Raw genomic sequence first — 18,081 nt, forward strand, 5'->3', positions numbered from 1 at the left:
TTTGCAACCAGGGCTGTCCTGTTTCTTTGTTTTGTGTTTATGTGGATGTAGTTGAGAATGATGTTAATGGCATCCTGTGTGGATCTGTGTGTTCTGAAGCCAAACTGGCCATCTGAAAGTAGAGAATTATGTTCCAGGTATCTGCGAAGGCGATGATTAATGAGCTTTTCAAAGAGTTTTCCTAAAGTTTCGAGGAGGCTGATAGGGCGATAGTTTCTAGGGTCAGAGTGGTCTTTATTGGGTTTAGGAAGGAGGATAGCAGTAGCAGCTTTGAAGAGGGAAGGGAAGTATCCAGAGGCAAGGGAGGCATTGAGGAGGTTTGTGTAGGCAGTAATGATAGAGTCAGGAAGGTGTTTCAGGATAATATGGTTTAGGCCAGAGGCACCAGGAGCCTTTGGAGGAAGGTGTCTGAGGAGAGTTTTAATGTCTGTGTTGGTGAAAGGAGTGTCGAGTTCTTGGGAGGAGGTAAGAGTGTCTAGATGTATGTGGCTGTCTGGTGTTGTTTCTTGTGTGTGTGCAGTGTTCCAGTGTTCTATGTTCTGAATGTGTTGAATAACGTTAGGGTGAGGTGGGTGAGCGTGGAAGATGTTCTCCCAGATGTGTTTGAAGATGTTGGTAGCAGCCTGTGGGTCTGAGATGTGTGTGTTGTTGTGGGTGATGTGTTTGAATTTGTTGGTGGGAGTAGTGCCTCTGATTTTTTTGATAAAGTTCCAGAAGGCTTTAGTGTTTTTAACACGCTGCCTGTCCGCTTGTTGTATTAGTCGTGACCAGTGATTGTTGTGGTCTTGGTCTAGGCTGTGTAAAATGTTGTTTCTAAGGTAAGTGAGATCTAATCGGACTTGATTAAATCTATGTGTGTTGTAGAGGAAGCGGTTGTGGTAGCAGATAATTAGTCTTCTTGTTCTGAGTGACGGTTTGAAGGAATAACGAGTGGTGTGAGTTTTCTTTGGTATTGCGATGTTGGCTGCTTGTGTAATGGTGTCCTGGATGAGATCAAGTTGAGTATCGATGTCAGAGATAGGTTTGTTGTTGTAGTCATAGGTGAGGTTAATATTGTCTATGTGTTGTTTGAAAGCATCCCAGTCAGCGTTCTTGTAGGAGAAGGAAGGTGTGGTTGGAATGAGGATAGGGTTGGAGGAGATGTGTAAGATGACTGGGATGTGATCAGAGCCTTTAATAGGGCCAGGTGAGATGTAGTGTTGAAATAGAGAGCTGGCTCGGTTTGCCAGAATGATGTCTGGTTTGCCTTGGCCCGTGTGGTTGAAGAAGGTATTGAAGTCTGGGCCAAGATGAATTAGGTGTTTATGGTTTGTGAAGTTGAGTAATTGGTGACCAAGTTGGTTGTTACTGGTGTGATGAAAGGCAGTGTGTTTGGCATTCATGTCAGCTAGTAGGTAAGTTGGTGTGTTGGTGTAGTTGAAGACTAAGGAGAGGTCGTGTATGTTGAGAGTAGTGTTTGGGCGAGCATAGGTGGTGAAAAAGATGAAGGGGCCAAGGTGGGTGTGTATTCTGACCGTGTAGAATTTATATTCTACAAACGTGATATCCTTTTCACAATGCTGTCGAATCGTGTGAAAATCAAGCCTGTGAATGGTGCAATAAATGACTCCTCGAAGTTAGCTTTAGCTACCGTCGTTAGGACCTGCCTGCAGGTCAAATTTACGGCAATCCACTCTCTGAAAGACTCCTTCATTGTCGTCTGCACAGATGACACGGAAGCACTAAAACTAATGGACGACTCTTCAATCAGGACCCTACAAACACAACAATTCACTCTATCCCCGTCTGGGCCAAGATGAATTAGGTGTTTATGGTTTGTGAAGTTGAGTAATTGGTGACCAAGTTGGTTGTTACTGGTGTGATGAAAGGCAGTGTGTTTGGCATTCATGTCAGCTAGTAGGTAAGTTGGTGTGTTGGTGTAGTTGAAGACTAAGGAGAGGTCGTGTATGTTGAGAGTAGTGTTTGGGCGAGCATAGGTGGTGAAAAAGATGAAGGGGCCAAGGTGGGTGTGTATTCTGACCGTGTAGAATTTATATTCTACAAACGTGATATCCTTTTCACAATGCTGTCGAATCGTGTGAAAATCAAGCCTGTGAATGGTGCAATAAATGACTCCTCGAAGTTAGCTTTAGCTACCGTCGTTAGGACCTGCCTGCAGGTCAAATTTACGGCAATCCACTCTCTGAAAGACTCCTTCATTGTCGTCTGCACAGATGACACGGAAGCACTAAAACTAATGGACGACTCTTCAATCAGGACCCTACAAACACAACAATTCACTCTATCCCCGTCTCCATTCTTGAAGTCGAAACGTTCGGTCTTTGTGAAAAGACTTGACAATATCGTCACCTCTCTCTCTACTGAAGCACTGAAGACATCTATTGAGGAACAAAACACGTGGGCCTCGGTAGACAGCATCTCAAAGATCCCCAACGCCACATCAATGCTAAAGATTACATTCTCAGACATCTCCATGGCTGCCCAAGCTCTCTCTGACGGTCTGGCCATCTCATATTACCACATTCACCCAAGTCATATAGAACAAGAACATTTCACATACATCTCCCACTGCTGGACCTGCTACTCCTATAATCACACCACCAAGGACTGCCCCATCAAGAATAAGAAGTTTTGTTCAAAATGTGGGAATGATGGACACGATTTCAGATCCTGCACCATTACTACAACACCAACATGTCTTAACTGCAAGGGTAATCATCATACCCTTGCAGCTAAGTGCCCACTCAGGAAAGAAATCATATTGAAGAAAACTAAAGTTCTGAAGAAAACCTCCAATTCACCGACATATGCTGCAATAACCAAACCACAAACCGACGCCATCAAGACTCTACACGCTAATCTACAGGCACCATCGCCCAGCAACTCCCTCTCTCCACTCCCCGACGGTGCTCCTTCCAAGGTGCTGTACTGCATGGTGTATGCACACCTTGCAAACGCAGCAAGCCCCGGCACTTTCAACACCACTATTAACGAACTATTCCGTCTGAACAACATGCCTACCTTCAATTTTCCGGAATCCACACCTTCAGAAGACATCCTCAAGATCCTTCCCAACGTCCTGAACTTTACTGCACCTACAGACCTGTCTCCTGCCCAAGCAACTGCTCCTGTAACTTCTATAACCACTTCCACCGCTGACAACGTTGATCAAGTTGCCTCAACCACCGCCTCCCACCTCTCCCAGCCTGCTGTTACACAACCATTACACCTCACAGCTGCTCCTGTCGAACCTCAGTCACCTGTTACCACCATTGTAGATTCTCCCAGTGAATCCACTCCAGAAGAGGAAGATAACGACGACTCCAGTAAACCCTCATGGGTAAACCTTACCTTTTACACTTCTCCTTCAAATACTGACACCATGACCTGTACTGAACTCTACAAAAGCCTCGGTGCTGGAACAGTCAAGTATGCATGTGAATCACCGCTTCACTTCACACTCACCCAAGTTCTTGAGTTCATCAAGCCTCTACGTTTCACCTTCAGCAACAAGGCTAAATTATACCACCTATCTAGAAGCAGCTTCAAAAAGTTTGAAAATGGCTCCATTGCTAACCTGCCTCCTCAGTTACTCCTATAACTCCCATATGTGTTCTACCCTCTGATGTGACCTAGCCTGCTGCCAGCTACTCAAGATTCAAGACTTCAACTACAACAAGTTCAATGCAACAGTCCCTGCTATTCCTGTTCTCAAGTCTGCCCCACGATCGCCTTAGCTGCTGGGTTAAGCCCTGGCTCTATTTCTCTTACTAAGAACACTCCTCTCCAGAGCTATTCTTCATCTGTCCCATCTTCCCCGCTCATCCCATTGGGATCTTACCTAAACTTGTTTGCTTGCTTGCTTACGTGAAGCAGGTGGAGGCGGGGTCATAGTGGTACCATCCACTAGTCGAAGTAGGTCTTCGTCCAAAGGTTGAACAAGTGTTGAAGAATTCTTTGTAACAAGATCCCATGATGCTGCAGTGTCTGACAGTTGTGATGAATGGTTTGAAAAACCGACAAGTTGAAGATTGAGACACTTATGCAGAATATGGGAATCTTTATTCAGGAAACGTTTCCCCACACAGTGGCTTCATCAGTCCAATACAAAGAGGAAGGCGTAAGGAGAGGAGGAGTGTGAGGTAATCAGTCCCTCAGCCTGGAGTCGATGTGTTCAGTCCATCAATCTTGTAGAATGTACAGCATAGGGCCGTAGACGTGGCTTATATACTGTAGTGAGGTGACGTGAAGCAGGTGGAGGCGGGGTCATAGTGGTACCATCCACTAGTCGAAGTAGGTCTTCGTCCAAAGGTTGAACAAGTGTTGAAGAATTCTTTGTAACAAGATCCCATGATGCTGCAGTGTCTGACAGTTGTGATGAATGGTTTGAAAAACCGACAAGTTGAAGATTGAGACACTTATGCAGCATATGGGAATCTTTATTCAGGAAACGTTTCGCCACACAGTGGCTTCATCAGTCCAATACAAAGAGGAAGGCGTAAGGAGAGGAGGAGTGTGAGGTAATCAGTCCCTCAGCCTGGAGTCGATGTGTTCAGTCCATCAATCTTGTAGAATGTACAGCATAGGGCCGTAGACGTGGCTTATATACTGTAGTGAGGTGACGTGAAGCAGGTGGAGGCGGGGTCATAGTGGTACCATCCACTAGTCGAAGTAGGTCTTCGTCCAAAGGTTGAACAAGTGTTGAAGAATTCTTTGTAACAAGATCCCATGATGCTGCAGTGTCTGACAGTTGTGATGAATGGTTTGAAAAACCGACAAGTTGAAGATCGAGACACTTGTTCAACCTTTGGACGAAGACCTACTTCGACTAGTGGATGGTACCACTATGACCCCGCCTCCACCTGGTTCACGTCACCTCACTAGAGTATATAAGCCACGTCTACGGCCCTATGCTGTACATTCTACAAGATTGATGGACTGAACACATCGACTCCAGGCTGAGGGACTGATTACCTCACACTCCTCCTCTCCTTACGCCTTCCTCTTTGTATTGGACTGATGAAGCCACTGTGTGGCGAAACGTTTCCTGAATAAAGATTCCCATATGCTGCATAAGTGTCTCAATCTTCATCATTGGTAAGGTCTCACCTAGAATATGCAGCTCAGTTCTGGTCTCCATATTACAAAATGGACATAAATTCGTTAGAAAACATTCAGCGTAGGATGACTAAATTAATACATAGCATTAGAAATCTTCCTTATGAAGAAAAATTGAAGACTCTTAAGTTACATTCACTTGTTAGACGAAGAATGAGGGGAGACCTGATCGAAGTGTATAAGTGGAAGATAGGTATTAATGAAGGGGATATTAACAAGGTCTTGAGGATATCTCTCCATGAGAGAACCCGCAGTAATGGATTTAAATTAGATAAGTTTAGATTTAGAAAGGACATAGGAAAGTATTGGTTTGGAAATAGGGTAGTTGATGAGTGGAACAGTCTACCTAGTTGGATTATTGAGGCTAGGACTTTGGGTAGTTTCAAATTTAGGTTGGATAAGTACATGAGTGGGAGGGGTTGGATTTGAGTGGGACTTGCACATCAGAGCTTATTTCTTGGGTGGCATTGAAAATTGGGTTGGTCAAATGTTTGTTAGTGGGATGAATTGTAAAGGACCTGCCTAGTATGGGCCAACAGGCCTGCTGCAGTGTTCCTCCTTTCTTATGTTCTTATAAGAACATAAGAATGTAGGAACACTGCAGAAGGCCTACTGGCCCATACGAGGCAGGTCCTTATCAAAACGACATCTACCTAAAGCTACTCAAGAAACAACTCCCGCACCCCCCAACACCAATCAAACCCAGCCCCTCCCACTCATATATATGTCCAGTCTCTTCTTAAAGCTACCCAAGGTCCTAGCCTCTATCACCCCACTGGGAAGACTGTTCCACGCATCTACAACTCTGTTAGAAAACCAGTACTTACCTATGTCCTTTCTAAATCTAAATTTATCTAACTTAAATCCATTATTCCTGGTTCTTACCTGGTTCGACACCCTCAGTACTTTATTAATGTCTCCCTTGTTTATGCCCGTCATCCACTTATACACTTCAATGATATCTCCCCTCATTCTACGCCTCTCCAGAGAGTGGAGATTTAAGGCTTTAAGTCTATCTTCATACGGGAGGTTCCTTACACAGTAAATCATTTTAGTCATTCTTCTCTGTATGTTCTCTAATGAGTCTATGTCCATCCTGTAGTAAGGGGACCAAAACTGAGCAGCATAATCTAAATGAGGCCTCACTAGTGATGTATAGAGCTGTAAAATAACTTTTGGACTTCTGTTACTTATACTTCTTGAGATAAATCCAAGTAATCTGTTGGCCTTGTTGCGCACACTGAGGCACTGCTGTCTTGGCTTTAGATTTCTGCTTACCATGACTCCCAAGTCTTTTTCACATTAGTAAGAGAACAGCAAAGCAACATGCTAATACATAAAACAGCGGTACTAGAGATTGCAATGAAGAGTTCTAGTGAACAGGTCGTCTGCTGAAATCCTTTTCCTCAACAGGTCGAGTCTCTCAGTTTGTCCTTATTTTCTTCCCAGAGATATTTTGTGATTGTCAATTATTTTTCTCAATATAGAGAAGGTGAGAGATGTGAAGATACTAGAAACTGAAAAGTGAAACATTCCTTAATTATTTAACAGTTATTTTTGGTTACATTAATTATATATTATCTTACTTCCGTAAGATAATATGTAATTAATGTCTCTAGTTTTTTCTTTATTATCCAATTCACATTTCTCTTAATTGTCACTTTTTTCATATCTTTGCAGGTCTCATTATGAATATCTTCAAGATACTGTATAACGGTATTCTCCATTACATTTACACAGAATTCTTTTAAAATTTGTACTCCGAATTTCCTTGCATCCCCTTTTCATAGCATGTACAAAATAATTTAATTTTAATCCCTTTGAAGAAAGTGCAGATATGCTCATGAGAATGTGTGAACATAAGTGCCTGACATAGTGTTTAGAATATGAGATAATGTAAGTATGCTTGGGAATCTGTGTTTGCGTGCATGCTAGAGTGGAACGAGAGCATTGTGAGTTGTAGTTTGCTTGTACATTTGAGTTTGTGAGCGTGTGTATGTGTGTGTGTGTGTGTGTGTGTGTGTGTGTGTGTGTGTGTGTGTGTGTGTGTGTGTGTGTTTGTGTGTGTGTGTGAGTGTGTGTGTGTGTGTCTGTGTGTGTGTTTGTGTGTGTGTGTGTGTGTGTGTGTGTGTGTGTGTGTGTGTGTGTGTGTGTGTGCGTGTGTGTGTGTGTGTATGTATGTACATATGTGTAAATGTAAACAAAAGTAATTAACATTAATTAATACATTATGAAACATAAATAGAAGTTACTAATTTCCACTGAGTAACCTCTGCCTGGTGTCTAGGTTGGCTGGGAGCTGTCTCGTCTAGTGGCGTACTTGTCGCGGCTATCTGGCTGGGTGTTATTACAGGACGCTGTTTTCTCCGTATTTCCTTCTGTGATTTCACCTGCCTGGACAGACTCTACAATAGACCAGCTAGATAAGACCAAATTTCCATCCAACAAGGTCACTGGGTAGAAAGGGGAAGACGAACCACTGGCCTCCACGTGGCAGGGCCTGGTAACTCTGAGGCTGGTATAAACCTTGGTAATAAATACCGATAAGTTGGTTTAGAAAGACACGTAAGCAAACACTATGACATATTTATTAGAAAACGTTTCGGTCCTGGGACCTTGATCACTTCTAACATGTTGTTGTTGTAGGTTTGCCGGTACTTCCGGCTCGGGTCTTCTCCAGATGGCGACCCGGCGATGGCCTCCCGGGCGGTGGGTGTCGTTCATCTTCTTCTTTCTTCTGTATTCTTTCTTGAAGCCCTCCGGTTGGAGGGTGACTTCTTCTGTCTTGCGGTGACTCCCCAAGTGGGAAGTATCTTCTCATTTAGCATCTTCAGCAGCATAGGAGGGCGGAGGCAGCAATTACAGGGTTCGTATTGGAGCCACACCCCAGTTTTAGCAGGCAGCAAAGTGCTGGGGAAACTTGCCTTCCCGGTGATTGATCATTGACAATCCTGCTAGGTTAGGGTAACGTCTTCGGCACCACCATTCTGGAGAGTCCTGAATTTCTTCCTTGTGGTGTAGTCGAGTGCCACAAAGCAGTGACTTTTTGAGAGTAGGTTGATCAGGGATTCAGTGGTGAATGATCTAGTTGAGTTGCAGGTGAACTTGACTGTCCCGTTGTGGAGGCGTTGAATAATTTCTGGAGTGTACATTGCGTTCTCATTCTGGTTGGTTGTGTAGAAGTATACACCAGGCAAGCAATGGACTTATTGTGAAGGAGTGGCGGTAGTACGTAGGGATGCATCCCAAGGCTCTTGTGTTTTAACCTTCTTGGCTGGCGGCTGAGACGATTGAGGTGAGGCGTCTGATTGGTCCGGTGTGACGGAGGTGGAAGCAGGTGCTGGTGGACTCTCATTGGTGGAATCGGTCGGCGTGTCAGAGGTCTCTGATTGGTCCATCTCTGTGTCGGGAGGAAGGTGTGGTAGCGGTGGAGCAGCGGTAATGTTGGCGTCATTTGCAGTGGATTTTATGATCTCTGTGGAAGGTGGAGATGCAGGGAATGTGAAACCAGGCATGTTGTTGAGCTTGAAGAGTTCGTTGATGGTGGTGTTGAAGGAACCAGGTTCAGCTACATTCTGCACATGAGCATACATAATGCAGTAAAGAATCTTGGTGGAGTCACCAGCAAGAGCTGGCGAAGAAGTGGTAGATGCAGCTTGCGTGGCTTGAAGAATCTTGGTAGTATCTGCTTGAAGCTTGGTAATAGCAGCATATGTAGTCGCTTGCGCAGTGGGTTTTTTTTTTTTGTTGGAGTTGTTTCTTATATCTCGTCTGGTTGGGCACTTGGCAGCAAGAGTATGGTGATCATTCTTACAGTTCAAGCATTTAGGTGGAGAGGCAGTAGTGCACGTCTTGAAGTTATGACCTTCTTGGCTGTAGGTATGAGTAACAGTTGGAACACTGTGGAATTTGATGGGATTTTTCTGCTTTGATGAAGGCTGGATTGATGTGGAAGTAGTGAATAGCCAGTCTCTCAGCGAGAGCTCTGGCTGCCATGTTGACGTCACTGAAGGTGACCTTCAACATGGAGGAGGCATTGAGTATTTTGGTAATGAATTCCACCTTGGCTCAAGGGTTCTGTGCTTCAATGGACAACTTGATTTCTTCGGTAGCCTGGGCAGTGATGAGCCTGTCGAGTCTCTTGAGGAACACAGTTCTCCTGGCCCTCAGAGCTGGGGAAGTCAAGACAATAAATCCCTGATCTCGTAGAGTGGTTGTAGCAGTGGTGGTAATGAGCTTTTCAACCTCTGTGTCGTCTGTACAGACAACAACGAAGGCCTCTTTGAGCGACAGAATCGCATTAAACTTGACTTGCAGTCTGCCACTGACGATAGCTGCAAGTGCTAGCTTGGACGAGTCATTGACTGTCCCACTCTCTGGTTTGATCTTTACCCTGTTCGAGAAGTGCATCGTGAAGTGTGGTCTGCTACGCTGTACGTCTAGTGAGTCGATGTGGTCAGAGGATAGCTTGTGCCTTGAGTCTGCAATCTCGGATGAAGAAAGGTGGAAAGTGAAGACGTGTAAAGGCTTGTCTTATGTAAATACAGGCGTATTTACATAACACGGGGGCCTACGGATGGAAACCTGAAAGGTAATCAGAGAGAAGGTAAAATACCTGAACATCTGGACTGTTGTTCGGGAGTCCACCTGAGGAAAGCCACATGGTAGCAGTGGCTGACTCAGAGACACTCTGAAGCTAACAGAGGATGAATCCAAAAGACCAGAAATCAGTGATACTGTTCGGACACACACATGATTGAGTCTCTTCTGTCCTTGAGCCAAAAGTATTTCTGTTCAAAGGTGATGTGAAACTAGTTTCACAGGAATGAACACACATGAGTCTAGACAGGCATAAATTTCACTGAAGGAGGATATCAAAGGTAACCTCTAGAGGATCTCTATAAAAATAGTAAAATTATAAAAAAAAAAATGCCGAAAGTAGGGTCACAGATAAATTTCTGGAAACGCGGAAATAAGAGAAGCACCAAAAATAAAATGCAGGTGGGTTCGTGCATGGCATGGACCTGAGGGTACCCCCAGACTTGTGTATGAATCCAGAACACAAACCACTGGCTCAGAATGAACTCTGAGGATCAGAGTGGATGGATCATAAACGCAAACCATTGGCTTAAAGTCTATTCTGAACTTAACGAAGTACTAGCTCAGATACAACTCTGAGGCTTTTAATAATAATAATAATAATAATAATAATAATAATAATAATAATAATAATAAAACAAAAGTAGATTAAACACTGGAGAAGGCAAACTTGCACAGCATACAGTAGACTGAGTATTTTCACTGAGTCTCTTCCATCTTAGAGTCAGAAGTATACCTGTCTGTAGGTGATGCGAAGCTAATGTATGAATTACTAACAGAAAAGACTGTAAATGGGTGACTGGCAAACCTCACTGAAGGACTGTATAAAAGAAGACTCTGAGGCTATAATAATAATAAAATAATATTAATAATAATAATAAAAGTGAATTAGACACTGGTGAAGGCAAATAATAGATATGACAAGGCCCAAGAGATCAGAAATTAGTGAATGGACACGGACACCGCAGACTCTAAGACGGAAGGGACTCAGTCATGCACTCACCTAATTGTGGCTGCAGGGGTCGAGACTCAGCTCCTGGCCCCTCCTCTTAACTGATCGCTACTAGGTCCTCTCCCTCTCTGCTTCCTGAGCTTTGTCATACCTCTTCTTAAAACTATGTATGGTTCCTGCCTCCACTACTTCACTAGCTAGGCTATTCCACTTCCTGACGACTCTATGACTGAAGAAATACTTCCTAACGTCCCTGTGACTCATCTGAGTCTTCAGCTTCCAGTTGTGACCCCTTGTTTCTATGTCCCCTCTCTGGAACATCCTATCTCTGTCCACCTTGTCTATTCCCCGTAGTATCTTGTATGTCGTTATCATGTCTCCCCTGACCCTTCTGTCCTCCAGTGTCGTCAGTCCAATTTCCCTCAACCTTTCCTCGTACGACATTCCCCTGAGCTCTGGGACTAGCCTTGTTGGAAACCTTTGTACTTTCTCTAACTTCTTGACGTGCTTGACCAGGTGTGGGTTCCAGACTGATGCTGTATACTCCAGTATGGACCTGACATGCACAGTGTACAGTGTCTTCAACGATTCCTTATTAAGGTATCGGAACGCTATTCTCAGGTTTGCCAGGCGCCCGTATGCTGCAGCAGTTATTTAGTTGATGTGTGCCTCCGGTGACGTGCTCGGTGTTATGGTCACCCCAAGGTTTTTCTCCCTGAGTGAGGTCTGTAGTCTATGTCCACCTAGCCTATACTCTGTCTTCTTTGCCCCTCCCCAATCTTCATGACTGCATTTGGCAGGACTGAATTCGAGAAGCCAGTTTCTGGAGCACATGGCCAGCCTGTCCAAGTCTCTTTGCAGTCCTGCCTCATCCTCATCCGATTTAATTCTTCTCATCAGCTTCACGTCATCTGCGAATAGGGACACTTCAGAGTCTATTCCTTCCATCATGTCGTTCGCATATATCAAAAATAACACTGGTCCTAGAACTGACCCCTGTGGGACCCCGCTCGTCACAGGCGCCCACTGTGATACCTCTTCACGTACCATGACTCGTTGCTGCCTCCCTGTCAGGTATTCCCTGATCCATTGCAGTGTCCTCCTTGTTATATGCGCCTGATTCTCCAGCTTCTGCACTAATCTCTTGTGGGGAACTGTGTCAAAGGCCTTCTGCAGTCTAGGAAAACGCAATCAACCCACCCCTCTCTCTCGTGTCTTACTTCTGTTACCTTGTCATAAAACTCCAGGAGGTTTGTGACACAGAATTTGTCTTCCATGAACCGATGCTGGTTTTCATTTATAATCTTGTTCCTTTCCAGGTGTTCCACCACTCTCCTCCTGATAATCTTCTCCATGACTTTGCACACAATACATGTCAGAGACACAGGTCTGTAGTTTAGTGCCTCACTTCTGTTTCCTTTCTTAAATATGGGGACTACATTTCCTGTCTTCCATTTCTCAGGTAGTTGCCCAGTTTCAAGGGATGTGTTGAAGATTGTGGTTAGGGGCATGCACAGCATCTCTGCTTCTTCTCTAAGGACCCTTTGAGGTATCAAGGTCACTTAGCAGCTTCTGCACCTCCTCCTCGGTTGTTCGTATGTCATCCAACACTTGTTGGTATATTCCCTCTTGGTGTTCCCGTCTGTGCTGTCTTCCCACAGCCTTTCCTGTTTCTACTGTAAAAACTTCCTTAAATCTCCTGTTTAGCTCCTCACATGCCTCCTGATCATTTCTTGTGAGTTCTCCCCCTTCTGTCCTCAGTCTGATCACCTGGTCTATGACTGTTGTCTTCCTCCTGATGTGGCTATACAACAATTTCGGGTCAGTCTTGATTTTCGATGCTATGTCATTTTCATACTGTCGTTGGGCCTCCCTCCTTACCTGTGCATACTCGTTCCTGGCTCTGCGACTGATCTCCCTATTTTCGTGTGTTCTCTGCCTTCTGTACTTGTGTTTGTGTGTGTGTGCGTTTGACCAGCATCACTGATTACTTTTATTATTATTATTATTATTATTATTATTATTATTATTATTACTATTATTATTATATCTTAAGAGTTGTCTCTGGGCCAGTGGGCAGCGCTGTGACCCTGGTGGGTTCAGCCAGAGGTTCGTCTTTGGGATCCATCCACTATTAGCTTCAGAGTTGTCTATGAGCCTAGACTGGCCCAGGTGTAGTTATTCCTGTGAAACAAGTTTCAAATCACCCTCGAACAGGGATACTCCTGACTCTAAGACGGAAGGGACTCAATTATGTGTGTTTGTTACTCTAGACGGAAGAAACTCAATCGTATGTGTTCGTTTTATTGGAAACAACACTGTTATCCTCAGAGTTGTCTTTAAGTCTCTGGTTTGTCTTTAGGATTCACCGACTGTTAGCATCCACTTTTTCTCGTCAGTAGTCAGAGGTCACTTCTGATATCCCGTCACCAGTCTTTTCTGTGAAACTAGTTTCACATTACCCTTGAACAGGGATACTTCTGACTCTAAGGTGGAAGAGATTCAATCATGTAAGTGGATTTTAACAACATCACTCATTTTTGGTCTCTTGGGTCTTGTCATATGCGACCACTGTTAGCCTCAGAGGTGTCTCTGAGTTACCAGGCCCCACTTGGATGCCAGTGTTTCGTCTTTAGGGTCCCCTCTTCCACTAATCTACCCAGTGACCTTACTGGTTGGAAAGTTTATATTGTCTAGTTGGTTTTTTATAGTGACTCTCCAGGTAGGCGAAATTACAGTAGTAATACAGAGAGAACAGCGTCCTGTAATAGCACCGACCCAGATAGCCGCGAACAGTAAGCCACTAGACGAGACAAAGCTCCCAGCCAACCTGGACACCAGGCAGAGGTTAGTCAGAAATTTCGGACTTCTATTTATGTTGCATAATGTATTCATGTTAATTACTTTTGGTTACACAATTCACGCAATTTGTCATTTTATGGAGAAACTAAAAAATTATTTTCGTGCTATGATTTTTGAGTGCCTCATCCTTCAACACTGAAAACTTGTAAATACAAATTATGAGAGGGTGCATCTTCAAAGTGCTGGTGTATTTTAGAATATTGATTCACCTGAGATAATTAGAGAATTATTGCCTTTTTAGTTTATCTACAAAGCTAGTGTTTCTAAGAGCAAGACTTCAAATAATTTAGTTCCGCATATGTCCTGTCTATGTCCTGTGTATGTTCTTTCTATATCCAGTGTAAGTCCTTTCTATGTTCTGTCTACGTCCTGTGTATATCCTTTCTATATCCTGTGTAAGTCCTGTGTTTGTCCTGTGTATGTCCTGTGTATGTCCTATGTCTTGTGTATGTGCTGTCTATGTGCTGTCTATGTCCTGTCTATGTCCTGTCTATGTCCTGTCTATGTCCTGTCTATGTCCTGTCTATGTCCTGTCTATGTCCTATGTCCTTTCTATGTCCTGTGTATGTCCTTTGTATGTCCTGTGTATGCCCTGTCTATGTCTTTTCTATATCCTGTGTATGTCCTGATTTGCTTCAAATCTTCACCGCTAATACTGATCCCGTATTTTCGCGTACATTAACGTACAGGAACTCGGAGTTCACATAACACCTTCACCTGTAGTTCACATAACACCTTCAACTGTAGGTCACATAACACCTTCACCTGTAGTTCACATAACAGCTTCACCTGTAGTTCATATAACACCTTCACCTTGTATCAATCGCATCTGCTAGAAAAATGACAGGATGGATAATGAGAACCTTCAAAACTAGGGAGGCCAAGCCCATGATGACACTCTTCAGGTCACTTGTTCTATCTAGGCTGGAATATTGCTGCACACTAACAGTACCTTTCAAGGCAGGTGAAATTGCTGACCTAGAAAATGTACAGAGAACCTTCACGGCGCGCATAACGGAGATAAAACACCTCAATTACTGGGAGCGCTTGAGGTTCCTGAACCTGTATTCCCTGGAACGCAGGCTGGAGAGATACATGATTATATACACCTGGAAAATCCTAGAGGGACTAGTACCGAACTTGCACACGAAAATCACTCACTACGAAAGCAAAAGACTTGGCAGACGATGCAACATCCCCCCAATGAAAAACAGGGGTGTCACTAGCACGTTAAGAGACCATACAATAAGTGTCAGGGGCCCGAGACTGTTCAACTGCCTCCCAGCATACATAAGGGGGATTACCAACAGACCCCTGGCAGTCTTCAATCTGGCACTGGACAAGCACCTAAAGTCGGTTCCTGACCAGCCGGGCTGTGGCTCGTACGTTGGTTTGCGTGCAGTCAGCAGCAACAGCCTGGTTGATCAGGCTCTGATCCACCAGGAGGCCTGGTCACAGACCGGGCCGCGGGGCCATTGACCCCCGGAACTCTCTCCAGGTAAACTCCAGGTAGTTCACTCCACCTGGAATAGCCATTTAGAGTTTCTTCTCCTAACAATACTCCTAACAAAGATGGAAAAAAAGAAAAAAGAAAGAAAGAAACAGTAGAAAGAAAGGAACAGAAACTCCAATTAGCGTAGATGTAAATCCATACGTCATATATCGCCTGTGGAAATGTGAAGAAACACGGTTTGATCTACGGAAAGTGCATTATAATCCAATTGAGTAAATGAAGGCAAGGGGTATCTTATAGCAAGAATTGCTCAAGAAAGACAAGCAGTGTGTCTTCAGCCTTGACACAGGATGTGACCTACAGTAATCAAATATATCCTAGCAGTCTATTCACTGCTAGATTACACAGGTAGTAATAGGAGACATACCCACAGGTCCCACCCGGTATGGGGTTTGATCCAATATCCTCTCCATTGTCAGCAGAGACCGTTAACCACTGCTGTATGAGGTACAAATATGAGATTTATTAAGTGATTCCAGTCGTGTAGTTGAAATATATTGTGTGATCCTGGCCAGGAATGTCAATATTTGAGACTAGGCAAACATTATGGGCTTAAATTATTATACCCGGGTGTACTCGCTTAGAATAGTTGCAAGTCAATCCTCGCCGAATGTGGGATCCAGCTCGACATATATGTTCTAACATTTCCACACTTTAGTTGTAGATATTTCCTGCTCATTCGGAACATTTGCAGCTTTAACAACTCGGCTTTCACAACTTCTCTGACTGTATGTACTCGCCTTTACACATTTATATGAGGTTGCATGAGTCGAATCTCAGCTCCTGGCTTCGCTTCTTAGCTGGTCGCTACTAGGTTCACTGTGCGTGTATAGGGGGAAGGTGGTGTGGGACTGTGCATGTGTGGGAGTGTGTCGGGTGTGTGTGACTGTGAGCGTGTGTGTGTGTGTGTGTGTGTGTGTGTGTGTGTGTGTGTGTGTGTGTGTGTGTGTTTATGTGTGTGTGTATGTGTGTTCTCACCTAGTTGAACTCACCTAGTTGTGGTTGCAAGGATCGAGTTACAGCTCGTGGCCCCGCCTCTTCACTGGTCGCTACCAGGTAACTATTATTGCTCCATGAGCTTTATCACACCTCTCCTTAAAGCCATGTCTGGATCCTGCCTCCACTACATCACTTAACAAACCATTCCACTTCCTGACAACTCTGTGACTGAAGAAATATTTCCTAACATCCCTGTGATTGATCTGAGTCTTCAACTTCCAAATGTGACCCGTTGTTGCTGTGACCCATCTCTGGAACAACTTGTCTCTGTCCACCTTGTCAATTCCGCTCAGAACTTTATATGTGGTAATCATATGCACCCCCTTCCCCTGTTTCTCTTGTCCTCCAATGTTGTCAGGTCGATTTCCCTTAACCTGTCCTTGTAGGACATACCTCTTAGCTCTAGAACTAGTCTTGCTGCAAACTTTTGCACTTTCTCTAATTTCCTGGTTTGCTTGGCTAGGTGTGGGTTTCAAGCTGGTGCTGCATACTCCAATATAGGCCTGACATACACGGTGTTCAGGGTCCAGAACGATTCTTAGATTACCTAGACGCCCATATGCTGCAGCATATATTTGGTCCATTTGCGCCTCAGATGTGCCGGGTGTTTGTAGTCTCTGGCCCCCTAGACTATACTCCGTCTGCGGTCTTCTTTGCCCTTTCCCATTCATCATGACTTTGCACTTGGTGGTTTGTGTGTGTGTTTGTGTGTGTGTGTGTGTGTGCGTGTGTGTGTGTGTGTGTCTGTGTGTGTCTGTGTGTGTGTGTGTGTGTGTGTGTGTGTGTGTGTGTGTGTGTGTGTGTGTGTGTGTGTGTCTTTGTGTGTGTGTGTCTGTGTGTCTGTGTCTGTGTGTGTTTTCTGTGTGAGACTGTGTGTGTGCCTGTGTATGCGTGTGTGTGTGTGTGTTTGTGTGTGCTTGTGTGTGTTCCTGTATATCTTGTTTTTGTGTATACTCATCTCACCTAATTACTGTTACAGTGGGATGAATCTCAGTTTCTGTTCCCACTTTTCTGCTGGTCTCTACTGGTGAGCCCTATCATACCTGTTCTCACAGCTATGCATGGATTCTTTACCACTTTCCTTACTTATTTTTTCCACATACTAACTACTCTTAGGCTCAAGAAATCTTTTCTAAAATTCCTGTGTTCTTAATTCCAGCTGTGATCTTGTGTATCTGAGACCCGCCTCTCAAGCACACTATTAGTCAAACCTGTTAATTACTCTGACTCTTTTGTACGTAGTAATCATGCCACCTCTGATTCTTCGGTTTTCTAGCATCAAAAGGCTTAGCTTCTCTAGCCTCTCTTCATAGGTCATATCCTTCAACTCTGGGACGAGTTTCGTTGCAAACTTTTGATTTTTTGCAATTTTTCTAGCTGCTTTACATGCTTAAACAGCTGTGGGTTCCATACTGGAACTGAATACTTCAAGATGGGCCTGGCATTCACAACATGAATATGTCGTGAATACCTCTTTGTTGATGTTCATGAAAGCTACCCTTAAATTTGCCAGCCTCGCGTTTGCTGTAGCATTTTTTTTTTCGGTCGATGTTTGCTTGGAACTGTGTTCACGCGGAGGTCCTTCTCTATCAGTAAGGTTTGCAGCCTTTGTCCCTCGAGACTATAAACAGTTTCCAGACGTCTCTGACCTTCAGTGGCCATTTGTCACACAACTCCTGCAGCTTGTTCAGATCCATTTATAATATTTTCTGGTCTATTTCTTTTTGTATTCGTCATATTAGTTTCACATCTGCGAACATGGACACCTCTGATTCCATTTCCTCTGTCATGTCTTTAATATACACAAAAAATAGTACTGGTCGAAGATCTGTTCTTTGTGGAATCCTCACTTGTCACTCTCGACCATTAAGAAACCCCCTCACTAACATAACTTGTTGCTTCCTTCCTCGTAAATATTCCTTGATCCAGTGTAATGTTTCCCAGTAATTCCCGACTGCTCCTAAAGCTTCTGTGCAGTTCTCTTGTGGCGTACAATATCAAAAGCCTTCTTGTAATCCCAGTATATACAATATACCCA

The sequence above is a fragment of the Cherax quadricarinatus genome, chromosome 19, assembly GCF_038502225.1.
Source record: "Cherax quadricarinatus isolate ZL_2023a chromosome 19, ASM3850222v1, whole genome shotgun sequence".
Classification (NCBI taxonomy): domain Eukaryota; kingdom Metazoa; phylum Arthropoda; class Malacostraca; order Decapoda; family Parastacidae; genus Cherax; species Cherax quadricarinatus.